This window comes from Dendrobates tinctorius, unplaced genomic scaffold (genome assembly GCF_039654945.1).
Source record: "Dendrobates tinctorius isolate UK_male_01 unplaced genomic scaffold, ASM3965494v1 ptg000095l, whole genome shotgun sequence".
Lineage (NCBI taxonomy): Eukaryota > Metazoa > Chordata > Amphibia > Anura > Dendrobatidae > Dendrobates > Dendrobates tinctorius.
In genome coordinates this window covers 9,196,468-9,215,149 of record NW_027361763.1, presented here as the reverse complement: position 1 = coordinate 9,215,149, position 18,682 = coordinate 9,196,468, and the positions used below count along the sequence as shown (strand labels likewise).

At 40.3% G+C, this 18,682-nt stretch overlaps 1 long non-coding RNA gene across 1 annotated transcript; it reads right to left on the bottom strand.

Annotated features, from left to right (window-relative positions):
- Positions 1-1,871: 1,871 nt before the first annotated feature.
- Positions 1,872-15,127, bottom strand: LOC141098837 (uncharacterized). Its single transcript, XR_012234369.1, has 3 exons — positions 14,928-15,127; positions 12,176-12,263; positions 1,872-1,950 (listed from the first exon to the last, which is right to left on the bottom strand). It is a non-coding gene; the product is annotated as an uncharacterized lncRNA (long non-coding RNA).
- Positions 15,128-18,682: the final 3,555 nt, after the last annotated feature.

Genomic DNA, 18,682 nt, shown 5'->3' with positions numbered 1-18,682 from the left:
TATGGGGTATCAGCGTACTCAGGACAAATTGCGCAATAACTTTTAGGGTCCTGTTACCCTTGGAAAAATAAGAATTGAGGGTGAAAAGATCATTTTTGTGGAAAAAATATGATTTTTTAATTGTATGGCTGTACGTTATAAACTTCTGTGAAGCCCTTGGGGGGTCAAAGTTCTCACCACACATCTAGATAAGTTCCTTGATGGGTCTAGTTTCCAAAATGGGGTCACTTGTAGGGGGTTTCCACTGTTTAGGTACATCAGGGGCTCTCCAAACGTGACATGGTGTCTGATCTGAATTCCAGCCAAGTTTGCATTGAAAAAGTCAAACGGCACTCCTTCCCTTCTGAGCTCTGCCATGCACCGAAACAGTAGTTCCCCCCCACATATCAGGTATCAGCGTACTAAGGACAAATTGCACAATAACTTTTGCAGTCCAATTTCTCCTGTTACCCTTGGTAAAAAAAAAAAAAATTGAACCTGAAGTATTTTTTTTGGTGAAAAAAAGTTAAATGTTCATTTTTTTTTAAATATTCAAAAAATTCCTGTGAAGCACCTGAAGGGTTAATAAACTTATTGAATGTGGTTTTGAGCACCTTAAGGGGTGCAGTTTTTAGAATGGTGTCACTTTTTGGTATTTTCTATCATATAGACCCCTCAAAGTGGCTTTAAATGTGATGTGGTCCGTAAAAATAAAATGGTGTTTCAAAAATGAGAAATCGCTGGTCAACTTTTAACCCTTATAACTTCCAAACAAAAAAAAATTTTGGTTCCAAAATTGTGCTGCTGTAAAGTAAATATGTGGGAAATATTACTTATTAAGTTTTTTGTGTGCCGTATCTCTGTGATTTAAGAGCATAACATTTCAAATTTGGAAAATTGCGAAATTTTCAAAATTTTTGCCAAATTTCAATTTTTTTTCACATTTAAACGCAAGCTATTTGAACGAAATTTTACCACTAACATGAAGTACAATATGTCACGAGAAAACAGTGTCAGAATCACCGAGATCCATGGAAGCATTTCAGAGTTATTACCTCATAAAGGGACAGTGGTCAGAATTGTAAAAATTGGCCCGGGAGTTAACGTGTAAACCACCCTTGGTAATGAATGCGATTCCGCAAATTAATGAACATCCTATGATCTTTACCGCTTAGCGATACCGCAGCGGTAAAAATCGTAACATTAGCACAAGGGTATGCGATTTTCATTAATGGTGTATGTGATGCTTAAAAATCGCATCGTGAGCACAAAGCCTTAAGATAGTCGACTAACCTACGTTATAAAGGAGCACACAGAGACACACATTAATAATACTAGACAGTAAATTGGCGTCTAGTCAGCTCAGACTACATTTGCACAGAAAACTGCTATTTAAATGCAGCCCCCATATATTGGACAACTGGGTCAAAAGGATTATGTAAAATCAAATTGAGGGTCAAAGATAGAAATCTTATAAGTCATCTGACAGTGTCCTATATCCACATACAATTGTTCCATGGGCACCAATACCCCTCCGATAGAGGCAGAAGTCAGCGTCAGACCTGACGTCCAATCACATGAACAGGGACCATATATCATCTGTTCAACTTATGGCATCGACGGACCATACAATAGATGAGTGGAGTGTCCATATAACAAGCCCACATTAGTAATGAATGATAAATATCCAACCGTGAAGTAGAGTAAAAGAACTTAATAAACTGAAACAATATCAGATAGGGGGAGAAAATGACCTTGGTAATATCAGAATTAATCAGCGTAGAGAGATGGTATGTGAAGATGACCCCAGTCAGCATCTCGGCATTCTGGGACAAACGATAAGAACAAAAAAATCATTATAAGTGAAATTTATTTAATAAAAACAAATATAGGACAGAGAAAGGAAGGGAATATGAGTTGTCGGAGGTGAGTCATCTTCCCTTGTCGATGAGTATAATAAATTCCAATATTCTGTAAAGAATAAAAACCCAGTGTTAGTCTCCAAAGAGCATTAAAATCACAAAAAATTACTGATAAAAAAATCTAATAAAAAATATATACACAGTGAAGATGAGTAATTACATAGATGGAGGGAGACGGTGCAATTTGTATTAGAGAACCTCATTTATAGTCCACATTGAAACATTGTGGTTCGGGAATGTAGTATGTAGTATGTATGTTGCATGTATGTAGCATGTAGTATATATGTAGTATGTATGTTACATGTAGTATATATAGTATATATGTAGTATGCATGTTGCATGCATGTAGTATATATGGTGTATGTATGTTGCATGCATGTAGTATATATGTATTATGTATGTAGTATGTATGTAGCATGTAGTATGTATGTAGCATGTATGTAGTATGTAGCATGTATGTAGTATGTAACATGTATGTAGTATGCATGTAGTACAGTGGGGCAAAAAAGTATTTAGTCAGTCAGCAATAGTGCAAGTTCCACCACTTAAAAAGATGAGAGGCGTCTGTAATTTACATCATAGGTAGATCTCAACTATGGGAGACAAACGGAGAAAAAAAAATCCAGAAAATCACATTGTCTGTTTTTTTTTCATTTTATTTGCATATTATGGTGGAAAATAAGTATTTGGTCAGAAACAAAATTTCATCTCAATACTTTGTGATATATCCTTTGTTGGCAATGACAGAGGTCAAACGTTTTCTGTAAGTCTTCACAAGGTTGCCACACACTGTTGTTGGTATGTTGGCCCATTCCTCCATGCAGATCTCCTCTAGAGCAGTGATGTTTTTGGCTTTTCGCTTGGCAACACGGACTTTCAACTCCCTCCAAAGGTTTTCTATAGGGTTGAGATCTGGAGACTGGCTAGGCCACTCCAGGACCTTCAAATGCTTCTTACGAAGCCACTCCTTCGTTGCCCTGGCGGTGTGCTTTGGATCATTGTCATGTTGAAAGACCCAGCCACGTTTCATCTTCAATGCCCTTGCTGATGGAAGGAGGTTTGCACTCAAAATCTCACGATACATGGCCCCGTTCATTCTTTCATGTACCGGATCAGTCGTCCTGGCCCCTTTGCAGAGAAACAGCCCCAAAGCATGATGTTTCCACCACCATGCTTTACAGTAGGTATGGTGTTTGATGGCTGCAACTCAGTATTCTTTTTCCTCCAAACACGACAAGTTGTGTTTCTACCAAACAGTTCCAGTTTGGTTTCATCAGACCATAGGACATTCTCCCAAAACTCCTCTGGATCATCCAAATGCTCTCTAGCAAGCTTCAGACGGGCCCGGACATGTACAGGCTTAAGCAGTGGGACACGTCTGGCACTGCAGGATCTGAGTCCATGGTGGCGCAGTGTGTTACTTATGGTAGGCCTTGTTACATTGGTCCCAGCTCTCTGCAGTTCATTCACTAGGTCCCCCCGTGTGGTTCTGGGATTTTTGCTCACCGTTCTTGTGATCATTCTGACCCCACGGGGTGGGATTTTGCGTGGAGCACCAGATCGAGGGAGATTATCAGTGGTCTTGTATGTCTTCCATTTTCTAATTATTGCTCCCACAGTTGATTTCTTCACTCCAAGCTGGTTGGCTATTGCAGATTCAGTCTTCCCAGCCTGGTGCAGGGCTACAATTTTGTTTCTGGTGTCCTTTGACAGCTCTTTGGTCTTCACCATAGTGGAGTTTGGAGTCAGACTGTTTGAGGGTGTGCACAGGTGTCTTTTTATACTGATAACAAGTTTAAACAGGTGCCATTACTACAGGTAATGAGTGGAGGAAAGAGAAGACTCTTAAAGAAGAAGTTACAGGTCTGTGAGAGCCAGAAATCTTGATTGCTTGTTTCTGACCAAATACTTATTTTCCACCATAATATGCAAATAAAATGAAAAAAAAACAGACAATGTGATTTTCTGGATTTTTTTTTCTCAGTTTGTCTCCCATAGTTGAGGTCTACCTATGATGTAAATTACAGACGCCTCTCATCTTTTTAAGTGGTGGAACTTGCACTATTGCTGACTGACTAAATACTTTTTTGCCCCACTGTATGTAGCATGTATACTACATATATACTACATACATACATACTACATACATGCATACTACATACATGCTACATACTACATACATGCTACATACTACATACATGCTACATACTTACTACATGCTACATACATACTACATACATAATACCACATATATACTATATTACTACATGTAACATACATACTACATATATACTACATGCTACATACATGCAACATACATACTACATACTTGCTACATACATACTACATACATACTACATACATAATACATATATACTACATGCATGCAACATACATACAACATATATACTACATGCATGCAACATGCATACCACATATATACTATATATACTACATGTAACATACATACTACATATATACTACATGCTACATACATGCAACATACATACTACATACTTGCTACATACATATTACATACATACTACATACATGCTACATACTACATGCATACTACATACATGCTACATACATACACTACATGCATGCAACATACATACTACATATATACCACATGCATGCAACATGCATACTACACAGATACTGCATATATACTACATGCATGCAACATACATATATACTACATACAATACATACATATAGACATACAGTACATATAACATAGAGTACATACTCACCGTCACTTGTCACTTGGATCCACGAAGCCATTGTCGCCTGAGGAATAAATATCAAAATAAAAAAACACCAATATACTTACCCCGATCCGCAGAAGTCCACGAGGGTCCCACGTCGATCTTGCGTGGAGAACAGCAGCATCAGCTGATGCTACCGTTCTCTACCAGCTCCAGGAATACAATGACAGAAGGTAGGTATCCTTCCGCACTGTATTCCTCCACCACTGTAAAAAAAAAGTCCCTAGTCTCACTTTATGCCATTGCTGCGTGGGAAATTTCAAATTTTATCAAACACTTATTTTCCCCACTGTTTGATATTAATCAAACATTGTTTGTACATTTGTGGTTTATTCACTGTTTATATCTGTATGTATATTATCGATTACATTTAATTACAGGGTCCTTTACATTTCATGTAACTTGGGATATATTTTACACTTATGTATTTTTATGATATTATACTATATTCATTTTGCTTTAATTAGCTGATATATGCTTGGACAGCTTTTAGTTTTGGCTTTTTCTACATTTGTACACTTCAGTCCAAATATTGCATGTGATGATTAAAATCTGTTTTTTTTTTTCATCATCTGTGAAAACAAGCATTCAGGGACAAGAACTCTAACCTTAAGTGGATGGATTTTTATAGTTATCATCCTGAGATAGGTTATCTACCTGTAAATATGTGTATAAATATGAATACTGTACATATAATATATATAAGTATTAGCGATGATCACATCATATAAATATATAATAGAGCTTATTGGATGGTTCTGAGCATGATCGATTTCGAGTCGAATTTCATGAAACTCATGTTTCCATAGAAACCTGAACACATTGAAATAAGTAACTGCAATCAACCATTTCCTATAATCATCAACAAGCTTCTTACACCTCTCAACTGGCATTCTAGACCACTTGTCTTCTGCAAACTTCTCCAGGTCTCTCATAGTTGAAGGCGTCTTCGCTCAACAGCAATTTTAAGATCTCTCCACAGGTGTTCAATGGGATTTAGAACTGGAATCACTGCTGCCACTTCAGAACTCTCCAGTGCTTTCTTTCCATCCATTTCTGGATGCTTCTTAAAGTATGTTTGAGCTTCATTGTCCTGCTGAAAGCTGACCTAGAACGCAAACTTAGCTTTCTGACACTGGGCACTACGTGATGACCCAAAATCCTTTAGTAATCTTGAGATTTCATGATGCCTTGCACACAGTCAAGGCACCCAGTGCCAGAGGCAGAAAAACATCCCCAAAATCTCCACCATATTTGACTGTAGGAACTATATTGTTTTCTTTGTAGGCCTCATTCCATTTTTGGTAAACAGAAGAGTGATGAACTTCACCTAAAATCTCTATATTGGTCTCATCTGTCCACAACACACTTTCCTAGAAGGATTTTGGCTTGTTCACATACATTATGGCAAACTGCAGTCTAGCTTTTTATGCCTTTGTGAGAGCAGTCAGGTCCTCCTGGGCCTTCTGCCATAGCATTTCATTTGATTCAAATGTCAATGGATAGTTTGTGGTGACACTGATGCACCCTGAGCTTGCAGTGCTGCTTGGATGTCTTTAGAACCTGATTGGGCTTATCCAACATCTGGACTATCCTATGTTGCAACCTTTCACCAATTTTTCTCTGCTTCTATATCCAGTGAGAACAGCTACAGTGTCATGAGTTATAAACTTCTTGATTATGTTGCGCACCATGGACAAAGGTACATCAAGACCTCTGGAGATGGACTTGTAACCTTGAGGTTGTTGATATTGTTCAACAATTTGGGTTCTCAAGTCCTTAGTTAGTTCTCTTCTCCTCTTTCTGTTCTCCATGCTTAGTGTGGCACACACAGACACACAATGCAAAGGTTGATTCAACTTCTACCCTTATTATCTGATTTCAGGTGTGATTTTCATATTGCCCACACCTGTGACTTGCCATACTTGAGTGTGACCGAGCATCACATGCTTGAAACAAAGTTGTCTACCCACAGTTTTGGAAAGTTGACCCCAATTTTATCCGGCCCATGTTTGTGAAATTATGTCGAATATGCCTTTTTTCTCATTTTTTTGCATTGTTTCTTTGGATAACCTAGCTAAATAAAAGATTGTAGTAAAATACACATAAATGTTATTGTAATGAAAGGGTTAAGAAGCATCTGTAGCTGTACCATCAGTTGTTTTCCACATTTATATTGTATGTGCATCCAGGGAACAATTATGAATTATGCATTTTGGGGTCTGGTGTGATTGCTATGTGCCCTGACATTATCATGTAGATGAAGGTCATGAGTAACTTGCTAACATAGACCAAGGTCATAGGGTCGGAGCAGCAAATATGACACATAACATATGGAGTGCATTACAAAATCACTTTCTTTTACTGAAAGGTACCGGAGCGAGAAATCTTGTGGTCTGTGCTGGAGCTGGCGACATGCCATATTTTTGTATTAGATGGGAAGGTCTGTGCCTACTAAAAGGGCAAAAACATTTTAAAATATAAAATATAAGTTAAATTGTTATATTTTAAAACAAATTGTCCAAGCCGAGGATCATTTTTAAGGTGAAAGGAGTTCATTGGAATTTTCAAGCACAAAAGTCTGAGACTGCACCACTGAGAGATCCTGATGACCACGTGTGTCCTTCTGCTTTCTGGCAGTTTGTGGCACCATCCTGTGCTCATTATCTAGATGTATACAGAACTATTAAAGCTGACTGTCTCTTTTCTCTTAAAACTTCACATAGCATTGTATTATCTCTGTTTTTACATATTGTCAGACATTTCACAATCATATCGGCGATTTTTTGAGTATCGGTGAAATGGCCGTGGCACAGTATCATGCGACAGAGAGGAGATGCCTACAATCACACACCTTCCAACCATTCTGGAACCAGTAGAACTGTCCCAAATTTGGGTAGCTATCCTGGGAGGTCAGGAGATATGTCCCAACTTCAACTGCATCTGTTTCCTCAGGATTTTGGTGCAGCAATGTTGTGTGTTTGTTCACTAACTGCTGTTTTCATCAAGTTTAATAAGTTTCTGTACATATGGATCTTTTAGCAAACAAAATCCTTGGAACAGAATACATTTTATAGAGTGGTCCTAGGTCATAGTACCCAAACCACCGCATACATTAGCCATGGAAACACTCCCCATAATCTTGTAAACAAAAAAGAACTGGAGTCCAAAATCCACCAAGAGGAATATAAAATCAGAAAACTTTTATTAATCTCATATAAAAGATACCAAGACAACATGAAAACAAATCATATCATTATAGAGTAATTTGTACAGGATTTTAAGGTGCAGCAGCGCATAGCAAACCAATGGGAAACTCCTTCGTCTCATTCAAATAATAGTAATGTGCCAGTGATAGCAGTAATTTTGTATCATACAACCTACATATCAAATGAAAATAGACACCAGTGCAGTGAAACTATGAGGCCCCAAAAGAAATTATTCATCATAGCATAGTAGCCACAGCGACCCCACACTAACAGCACAGATGATCACAGTATTAAAGATATCTTACCCATGGATGCTACGCATGCTGCACCGCTCGCCCCTACGCGCGTTTCGCGTAGGCTTCATCAAGGGGCTGAGGTGGTGTAGTCTGTCCCATAACTCCTTTTAAACCCCCTTAGCAGCTGTAGAATGTTGCGCTAAGTAGCAAGTGTCACCGGCATACAGGACCCGGAAGTCGCGTCACCACTAGGCGCCAAGATGGCCGCGCGGTTCACCCGGAAAACCCGGTGACGTCACTGAACCGCAACCGTCATCAACCGTGGCTGGAAGTGACGCGCCGGCTGTCTCCGTGCCCGTGACATGCACATAAGCAACCTTCAATTACTGCGTGATGTGCTGGAAAAGTCCCACCCAATCATTACATATTCATAAGGAAAACCACCCACATACAGTTCTAATTTATCATGATATAGACAACCCATATATTCCAATAGATAAAAATCCATATGTATATAATATACAGTGCATAAAACGTGTAGTGCTAAGTAGTAATTATATATCTCGATCGAGACATAACGGTCTCGAATCACATGTGACTATAATCCATCCATCACGATAAATTAGAACTGTATGTGCAGGTGGTTTTCCTTATGAATATGTATTGATTGCGTGGGACTTTTTAGGGGCGAGCGGTGCGGCGTGCGTAGCATCCATGGGTAAGATATCTTTAATACTGTGATCATCAGTGCTGTTAGTGTGGGGTCGCTATAGCTACTATGCTATGATGCATAATTTCTTTTGGGGCCTCATAGTTTCACTGCACTGGTGTCTATTTTCATTTGATATGTAGGTTGTATGATACAAAATTACTGCTAGCACTGGCACTTTAATATTATTTGAATGAGACAAAGGAGTTTCCCATTGGTTTGCTATGCGCTGCTGCACTCTTTTTGCTGCACCTTAAAATCCTGTACAAATTACTCTATAATCATATGATTTGTTTTCATATTGTCTTGGTATCTTTTATATGAGATTAATAAAAGTTTTCTGATTTTATATTCCTCTTGGTGGATTTTGGACGTATGGATTGTTTGTTGGGTATCCTATGAACTGATACATTTCGTGCAGATAAGGATAGGTGGTAGTCTCATTCTATACATATTTAATTTGTGTATATGTGGCACCTCAGGTTGCACCAGTGGCATTGCCTCCCTCACAGGGGGTAGTGACATGCCTGAAAGCAAGGAGGCTTTCGCTAGCCACATAAGACCAGCATACAACACCTTTCCTGACTCCAGACCAGAAGGATGAGCATCAAAACCTGTTTTCAGGAAAGGTTCCCTGTAAGTTATGGCCTAGAGGCAGGGTTAGTCAGTCTGAGAGAGTCAGTGCAAGGGACCGGAGCTGTGAGGAGCTTGTCCCAAGAGCAGAGGGAAGAGAGAGGAAAGTGGAAGTTTAGGAAAACCTGGGGATTGGAGCTGTGACCAAGCTCACCGCAGGAAAGAGTGCTTGACATCGGACGCCAGAGTCCGTGGCTGCATGGGTACAGCAGTCCCAGCAGCCCAAATCTGGAGGGCAGGAGAATGCAGGCCTCCTGGCCCCATCACACACCTGAAGGCACAGCAGCATACCAGAGCCAGCAAGAAGGAGTCACACTTGTCAAAGGCTCAAGCTGCCTGCCATACAGGCAAGGACAAAATGACAGAAAGGAACAGAGGACTGAGCATAGCTTCAGGCAGCAAGGACCTCAGAACAGTGCAGTTAGGATGCTTCCAACACCATCTGGTTAGGTGGATCCCAAATTGCTTCCAGGCTGCCCAGATCTCCATTACCATCTGCAATCAGTGCCCTGGACTGCACCACAAACAGTGAATAAAAGTGTGAAGACTGCACCCTGCTGTGTCCTCAGAGTTATTTACTGCACCCTCCCCTCTGCACTACAGCCATCACCACTATCTTTAACATCATAAGGGCCCTGGGACTTAGCTCTACCTGTGGAGGGCTGTACCAACTCTGCTGCATCACCATCAGCTCCAGCGGTCTTTTTGAACAGCGTCGTCTATCCCTTCCCAAATACCACAGGTAGCGTCACGAACTATATCTTATAAACTTTATACCCCTTCTATAATCATTTTCATTGGACGCCCAGGGCCACGGACCAGCTGGCGGGCACTCCATATGCATAGTCTATTGACTAAACGTTGTACAAGGGTTTCATCCTTTCTTCTTTCATTCAAACATCACTCTTAAAGGGATCTACATTTTGGTCAGTCACTACTGACTGGAAAGTCTTTATGACAATAAATTTATCATAAAGATTTCCCCCTACAGGAACTGGCAGCGATCAGCGGTAATCTATGCAAAACTTAACAGCAAATGTTTAGTTTTCCTGCAGCACTACCAGTGGAGAAATGAGGTATTACACAATATTCATTCATATCAATATGTTTTTTTTGTGTACTACAAAGACAGGATAGGTCCTCCAGAGGGAGAAACACTCTTTATTATCCCTCTCTAAATCACTTTCTCACCCAAGAGGATGTTAAAAAAAATATAGAACCCAAAATTAATGGAGATAACTATTGATGATCTATTAATCTGAGATCGTGGGAATCTGACACTTGGCACCTCCTTTGATCATTGGCCAAAGCAAAACATTGTGCGAGACACAACACAGGAACCGTGTACGTAGCTTAGTGGCCATGGTCGAGTACTACACTTTATCTACCAGTCACTTGTACCACCATTAATGCCATATTGTGACCTATCCTCCGCGAAGATGACGACTTATTCAGTCCTGGACAACTCCAAACTCCCTACTAGAGGATCTAGAAACGTTTTTTTGTTAAACTGAACAACACTTATAAAAAAGTGTTTTCGGTTTAAGTGAGACCCCAGTGATTACCTAATGCTAAGGCATTCTCTAAATCACTTGAGAGATCAGGGTCAAGAGTCCTTCATAAAGAAAACTCCTCTCTTCTCCATTAATATAAGAGGGGTCCTGCTTGTGGGACCCCTATATTGTATATCTATGCACTATAGGGCATCACTCTGCTTTTTTTCTGTAGTCTCCGGTTCCCATACATTGTTATGTAATGTGTCGCTCCTGTCACCTGCTACGTGGAGCTATCACTTTGATTGCTCTTCCATCACTGATGACTTAGGCGGACATCCGTCTGATATGAGTGAAAAATCTAAAATCTAAAGAAAACGTAAGAGGAAGACTGCTCGCTGGAATGCAGCTCCTTTCTACTTTTAGCCAAGAGAATGAGACATTTGCTATAAACAATCCATGATGTGTACACAATGCGGAATCCAATGCACCGATCCCTGCCACCCTGGATATTATACTTTACCCTACACTGTCCTCTAGTAGTCAGATGAGAGAATGCACATGTTAAAATCTGGATTCTAAGTGTACTCTCATTCTATTACCAGTTGTAAACTTTACTAAAAAGCAGAGTTAAATAACAGATCTCATGATTTACATTTGTTATAAGCTGACGAGGGAAATATTGAAAATTTATCCATCCACTATTAAAGGGAATTGAAATAAAAATAGTGTAAAATATTTTAATAATTAATCCTCCCTCCCATGCAGAGGCATATGTACCCTAGAGACAAGGCATGCAGTGCTCTGGTTCTTACAGTAAGTGTATCTGCCCGAGTGAATTGCTTTGCTACATGCTGTGATATCGTCAGAGTGGCTACATCCGGCTTCTATTAGTATATCACACTTACTGTACATGGAAACATTTCATCCTTTTCCCCACCTCAGGAACTCACACAGATGACCACAGCTCACATTGAGGTCAATCATTGCGTTATACAGCCATCTGACACGTAATGCATGAAGTGCTAGCTCCTAAATGCTACTACAAAATGTTTAAAAATTATGTTTAACCTTCCCAGCGTGTATACAAGAAATCTTAATATTTCTCACTGGTAAATCCTGCTGTCAGGTTCCCTTTAAATAGCTCAACATACTGTATTTTAACCACCAGCTTCTCCCAAATTCAGCATTAAATGCCACTGTACTGATTCAAAAGTATTTACCTCTTCATGACAAGTGTCTTTATCTTTAGTACATAGTACAGCTCATCTGGCTGTTATAACTTGCTACTCCTCTGGCTGTTATGACCTGCTGAAAACATGATGCACAATCAGACAACAGCTTCTGGCAGTGATCCTGAGGAAACGTATTCTATTATTCATGGGCGGTGACCGTGAGTATTCTAATATCCATAATTGTCAAGAGAGTTTTGCAAAAAGTTAAGAGAAGTGATCATTGCCCTATGCAATGAATGTTCCTAGAGACATAGCAGGAAACAGAGTTCATAACTTCAAAGATATAGGAACACTGTCTAAATTACCTGGACTAAGCAGAAAGCGGCAGCTGTCGCCAGCTGTCATCAGATTACTGATTAGACAGTTGTTCGAAAACATTGTGCAAAAGATGTGCAGCAAGATCTGACAGCAGCAGCACCGAGGTTTCAGGCATATACTAAATGCTAAAGGTCCCCATGCCTGAAAATCAAGACATCACCTCTACTGACCCAGAAGCACAAGAAAGATTACCTCCAATGTGCTGAAAATTATACAAACAAGCAACAGAAGTTTTGGGATCCTGATTGGTGGATGAAATAAGACTGGAACATTTTGGAGATATACAATGGGTACGAAAAGTGTTCAGATCCCTTTAAAATTTTCACTTTGTTTCATTGCATCCATTTGGTAAGTTCAAAAAAAAGTTCATTTTTTTCTCATTAATGTACATCCTGCACCCCATCTTGACTGAAAAAAACAGAAATGTAGAAAATTTTTGCAAATTTATTAAAAAAGAAAAACTGAAATATCACACGGTATTCAGACCCTTTGCTCAGTATTGAGTAGAAGCACCTTTTGAGCTAGTACAGCCATGAGTCTTCTTGGGAATGATGCCACAAGTTTTTCACCCCTGGATTTGGGGATCCTCTGCCATTCTTCCTTGTAGATCCTCTCCAGTTCCGTCAGGTTGGATGGTGAACGTTGGTGGACAGCCATTTTCAGGTCTCTCCAGAGATGATCAATTGGGTTTAGGTCAGGGCTCTGGCTGGTCCAGTCAAGAATGGTCACAGTTGTTCTGAAGCCACTCCTTTGTTATTTTAGCTGTGTGCTTAGGGGCATTGTCTTGTTGGAAGGTGAACATTTAGCCAAGTCTGAGGTCCAGAGCACTCTGGAAGAGGTTTTCATCCAGCAGATCTCTTTGTCTTAGCCGCACTCATGTTTCCTTCAGTTGCAACCAGTCGTCCTGCCCCTGCAGCTGAAAAAGTTCTATCTTCGTCTCATCAAACCAGAGAATCTTATTTCTCATAGTCTGGGAGTCCTTCATGTGTTTTTTAGCAAACTCTATGTGGGCTTTCATATGTCTGGCACTGAGGAGAGGATTCCGTTGGGCCACTCTGCCATAAAGGTCCGACTGGTGGAGGGCTTCAGTGAGAGTTGACTTTGTGAATCTTTCTTCCATCTCCCTACTGCACCTGTGGAGCTTAGCCATAGTGATCTTCGAGTTCTTCTTTTCGTCTCTCGCCAAAGCTCTTCTCCCATGATTGCTCAGTTTGGCTGGACCGCCAGGTCTAGGAAGACTTCTAGTGGTCCCAAACTTCTTCCTTGCTCTTATGAACCTTGAGTACTGCAGAAATTCTTTTTTACCCTTGGCCAGATATGTGCCTTGCCACGCCACAATTCTGCCTCTGAGCTCCTTGGCCAGTTCCTTTGACCTCATGATTCTCATTTGGTCTGACATGCACCGTGAGCTGTGAGGTCTTATATAGACAGGTGTGCGCCTTTACAAATCAAGTTCTATCAGTTTAATTAAACACAGCTGGACTCCAATGAATGAGTAGAACCATCTCAAGGAGGATCACAAGGAGATGGACAGCATGTGACTTAAATATGAGTGTCTGGGCAAAGGGTCTGAATCCTTATGACCATATGATAATTCAGTTTTTCTTTTTTGATAAATTTGTAAAAATTTCTACATTTCTATTTTTTTCAGTCAACATGGGGTACAGAGTGTACATTGAGAAAAAAATGAACTTTTTTGAATTTACCAAAAGGCTGCAATGAAACAAAGAGGGAAAAAAGGGGTCGCAGTACTTTCCGTACCCACTGTAGATCAGTGTTAACTCTGGAGGAGGAGGAATAAAGGATTTTCTGAAAAGACCACCTACCCTATAGCGAAGTATGGTGGAGACTAGGTGATATCTACAGTGAAGCATGCTGGTGGCTCAAATATATTTACAGTGATGCATGTTGGCAGCTTGGTAATGTTTACAGTGATGCATGGTGGTGGCTAGGTAATGTTTACAGTGATGCATGGTGGTGGCTCGGTAATGTTTACAGTGATGCATGGTGGTGACTCGGTAATGTTTACAGTGATGCATGGTGGCATCTTGGTAATGTTTACAGTGATGCATGGTGGTGGCTTGGTAATGTTTACAGTGAAGCATGGTGTTGGTTCGGTTATGTTTACAGTGATGCATGGTAGTGGCTTGGTAATATTTACAGTTGAGCATGGTGGAGGTTTGATAATATTTGTAGTGATGGATGGTGGTGGCTCGGTAATGTTTACAGTGATGCATGGTGGTGGCTTGGTAATGCTTACAGAGAAGCATGGTGGTGGCGCAGTAATGTTTACAGTGATGCATGGTGGCTATGTAATGTTTACAGTAAAGCATGGTGGTGGCTCATTAATTTTTACAGTGATACATGGTGGTGGCTTGGTAATGTTTAAAGTGATGCATGGTGGTGGCTCAATGAGACTTACAGTGCTGCACGGTGGTGGCTCTGTCATGTTAGCAGTGAAGCATGACTTTGGTTCAATAATCCCTATAGTAAAACATGGTAGTAGCTTGAAGACAGCAGGATTATCCAGCTCACTGATGAAAGTCCAGGTACATCTTGGAGCACGGACAACATCTCTGTCAAGATGTGATGACAGAAGACAAGGAAAGATTACTCCAAGAACAATCTTCTTTTATCTAGGGTAATACAAAACAGATGAAAGTTTATATATGTAATGATCGTGGTATGTAAAAAAACATAATTGCCAACATTTTTAAAAAAGTAAATGTAACACAAATTCCTGATTTATATAATAGGACATTTTCTGATTGCATATACCATTTAGAATGCTTTAAATACTATTTCTTGATTTTTCCCATTGATTCTCCATACAGAACTTAGGATAGATTTAAGGAACTTGTGAGCAACCTTTTTGACTTCATAACACTAAAAATCATCCTATGGCAACATAGGCGAAAATATAAATGTTATAGTAGTACAAGTTAGGGACACAGGCCCCTCATAGATCATAAGGAAAGAAGATAATACAGATACTCGCCCCCTGTCGCTCCAATATTAGACAAGCAGGTCCTCCTAAGCACTATGATGCGCCAACATCAGTTTATGTCCACCTGCCCTCCCAGGGTTCATGTTCTCCACTGAATATAGAACAGTGAAGGAATAAAGGATAGCCCTGTCCTAAAGCACAAAATTAGTTGTGCCTTTAAGACATAAATGCATTTTATAGAACAGATCAGTACGAAGTATTAATCCTGTTACTGAAAAATAAGTAAAGATCTCCATCTGCTGTACTGTGGGGAGAATGCAAGAAAAGTGTCCTGTAGGAAAAGGACGGTAAATGTACAGCATGGATCTAGGGGTACGTGTTCATGAAGGGGTTAAGAATCTTCTTTAACGTTGTCCAGACTGCATTGTTCACGACCATTTGTGTGTCAGACATGAGAAGACCCTAAGGAAACCTCAACATTTGGTCAATTTGAGCATTATGAAGGATTAGACCATTTCTCCAGCGAACAAAGGTTTTGCCATGAGTTTGGCTGACCGTATTTCACTTTACGCAGCGATAAATGGTCCCTGTCATTTCAACACCTATTGCAAAACTCAGTAGCACGAATTTGCCCCCCACATTCGATCACTGGCTCGCTCTTGTCATCTGCACCTCAAAAACATTTCTAGAATTCGACCTTTTCTTACTTTTGACTCTGCAAAAACTCTTACTGTTTCTCTTATTCATTCTCGTCTCGACTATTGTAACTCTCTTCTAATCGGTCTCCCTCTTACAAAACTCTCCCCTCTCCAATCTGTCTTGAATGCTGCAGCCAGGATCATATTCCTCACCAATCGTTACACCGATGCCTCTACCTTGTGCCAGTCATTACACTGGCTACCCATCCACTCCAGAATTCAGTATAAACTTATTACCCTCACCCACAAAGCCCTCCATGGCTCAGCACCACCCTACATCTCCTCCCTTGTTTCAGTATACCACCCTACCCGTGCCCTCCGTTCTGCTGATGACCTGAGGTTAGTATCCTCAATAGTCAGAACCTCCCACTCCCGTCTCCAAGACTTTACACGTGCCGCGCCAATTCTTTGGAATGCACTTCCCAGGTCAATACGATTAGTCCCCAATCCCCACAATTTTAAGCGTGTCCTGAAAACACATTTATTCAGACTGGCCTATCGCCTCAACACATTAACCTAACCTATCCCTGTGTGGCAGAGCCAAAAGTTTTACCATAACCAGGTTCCCCGCATCATGTTCCCACATGCTTTATGCATCCATTAGCCCTCTGTGTCTGTACTGTTACACACTTAACATTATGGCTGGTCCATACAATCAGGGCAACTGTTACCACCCACCTTTCGTGTCTACCTCTTTCCTCATAGACTGTAAGCTTGCGAGCAGGGCCCTCACTCCTCTTGGTATTTGTTATAATCTACTGTATGTGATTATTGTTATGCTGTAATGTCTATTGTCTGTACAAATCCCCTCTGAAATGTAAAGTGCTGCCGAATATGTCGGCGCTATAAAAAATAAATTTTATTATTATTATTATTATTATTATCTGCTTTGTTTTCTTCACTTATGAGCCACTTCTTGCTTCTTTCCCACTTCCTACTTCCTGATGCTGGCGCTTCACCAAGTCAGGTGGATTCGAAGTTGTTGGTCTGGATGAGCAGGTGCTTTGCCGGAAAGACCAGTAATTTTGATGCATCATGGTGTTCCGGTAGCAACAGCGAAATATGGCAACCGGAGAAGAGCCCCTGAAAGAGCTGGAGACTCAGCAAAGAGAGACAAGGAAATGGACATACAGTTGTGGCCAAAAGTATTGACACCCCTGCAATTCTGTCAGATAATACTCAGTTTCTTCCTGAAAATGATTGCAATCACAAATTCTTTGTTATTATTATCTTCATTTAATTTGTCTTAAATGAAAAAACACAAAAAGAATTGTCCTAAAGCCAAATTGGATATAATTCCACACCAAACATAAGAAGAGGGTGGACAAAAGTACTGGCACTGTTCGAAAAATCATGTGATACTTCTCTAATTTGTCTAATTAACAGCACCTGTAACTTACCTGTGGCACCTAACAGGTGCTGTTAATTACACAAACTGCAGGGGTGTCAATACTTTTGGCCACAACTGTAGCTGTTTAGAAAATAGTTGGAAAAAAGTCCACTGCAAGACAGAAGTATCAAAGCAAAACAGAGTCCAGTGAGTTAGCAGAGTTACAGAGTACGGGCTAGCAGAGCCCAGCATTGTAGCAGAGTTTAATGATGTAGCAGAACTTTACGTGTTAGGAGGCTCAATGCAGTGGTGGTCTGCAGTATCGGAGAGTCCAGTAGAGCAGCAGAGATGGGTATGTCTGGAAGCTCAATACAGTGGCAGTCAGGTGTATTGTACAGCCCGGGGTGGCAATGATTGACTATATCAGTAGGCTGAAGGGGATGATGGTGGCAGCTAAGTAGCAAGTATGGGTAAGTGGGCCAGTTAACCATAAAACAGAGACCAGCTGGGAATACCGGGCTGCCCAAAATATTGGTGGATAGATATATTGCAGGGCCCAAAGAAGTAGAGGAGCTGGGATACTCAGTAAAGTCAACATTTTAGTGGTCAACTTTATAGCATTAATAAGACAGAAGAACAGTTAAAAAGTATTGAAAATGATAATGATTTTAATTTTATTTTTTAAATAAAGTAACCAAGCATTTCTTCAATAATTATAAATAATTTAACAGATGCACAATATAGATAAGCTGATCATTTGAAATTCACATTCACCATCGTCACAGAATTTTCTCAAAATATTCAATTCTCAATGAATAAATTAGAGCAAATTTAAGTAATGGAAAGCTCAATATTTCTCGTAAAATAACTGTGGAGGAGAGAGAGAAAAAGAGAGAGGACTATGCTGACCTTAAGAGCTTACACTCTAGAGGAGAGAGAGAGAGGACCCCACTGACCATAAGAGATTACAATCTACAGGAGAGAGAGAGGACTCCACTGACCATAAGAGCTCACACTCTACCAGAGAGAGGACGCCGCTGACCACAAGAGCTTACGCTCTACAGGAGACAGAGGACCCCACTGACCATAAGAGCTTACACTCTACAGGAGAGAGAGAGAGAGGACCCCACTGACCATAAGAGTTTACACTCTACAGGAGAGAGAGGACCCCACTGACCATAAGAGCTTACACTCTACAGGAA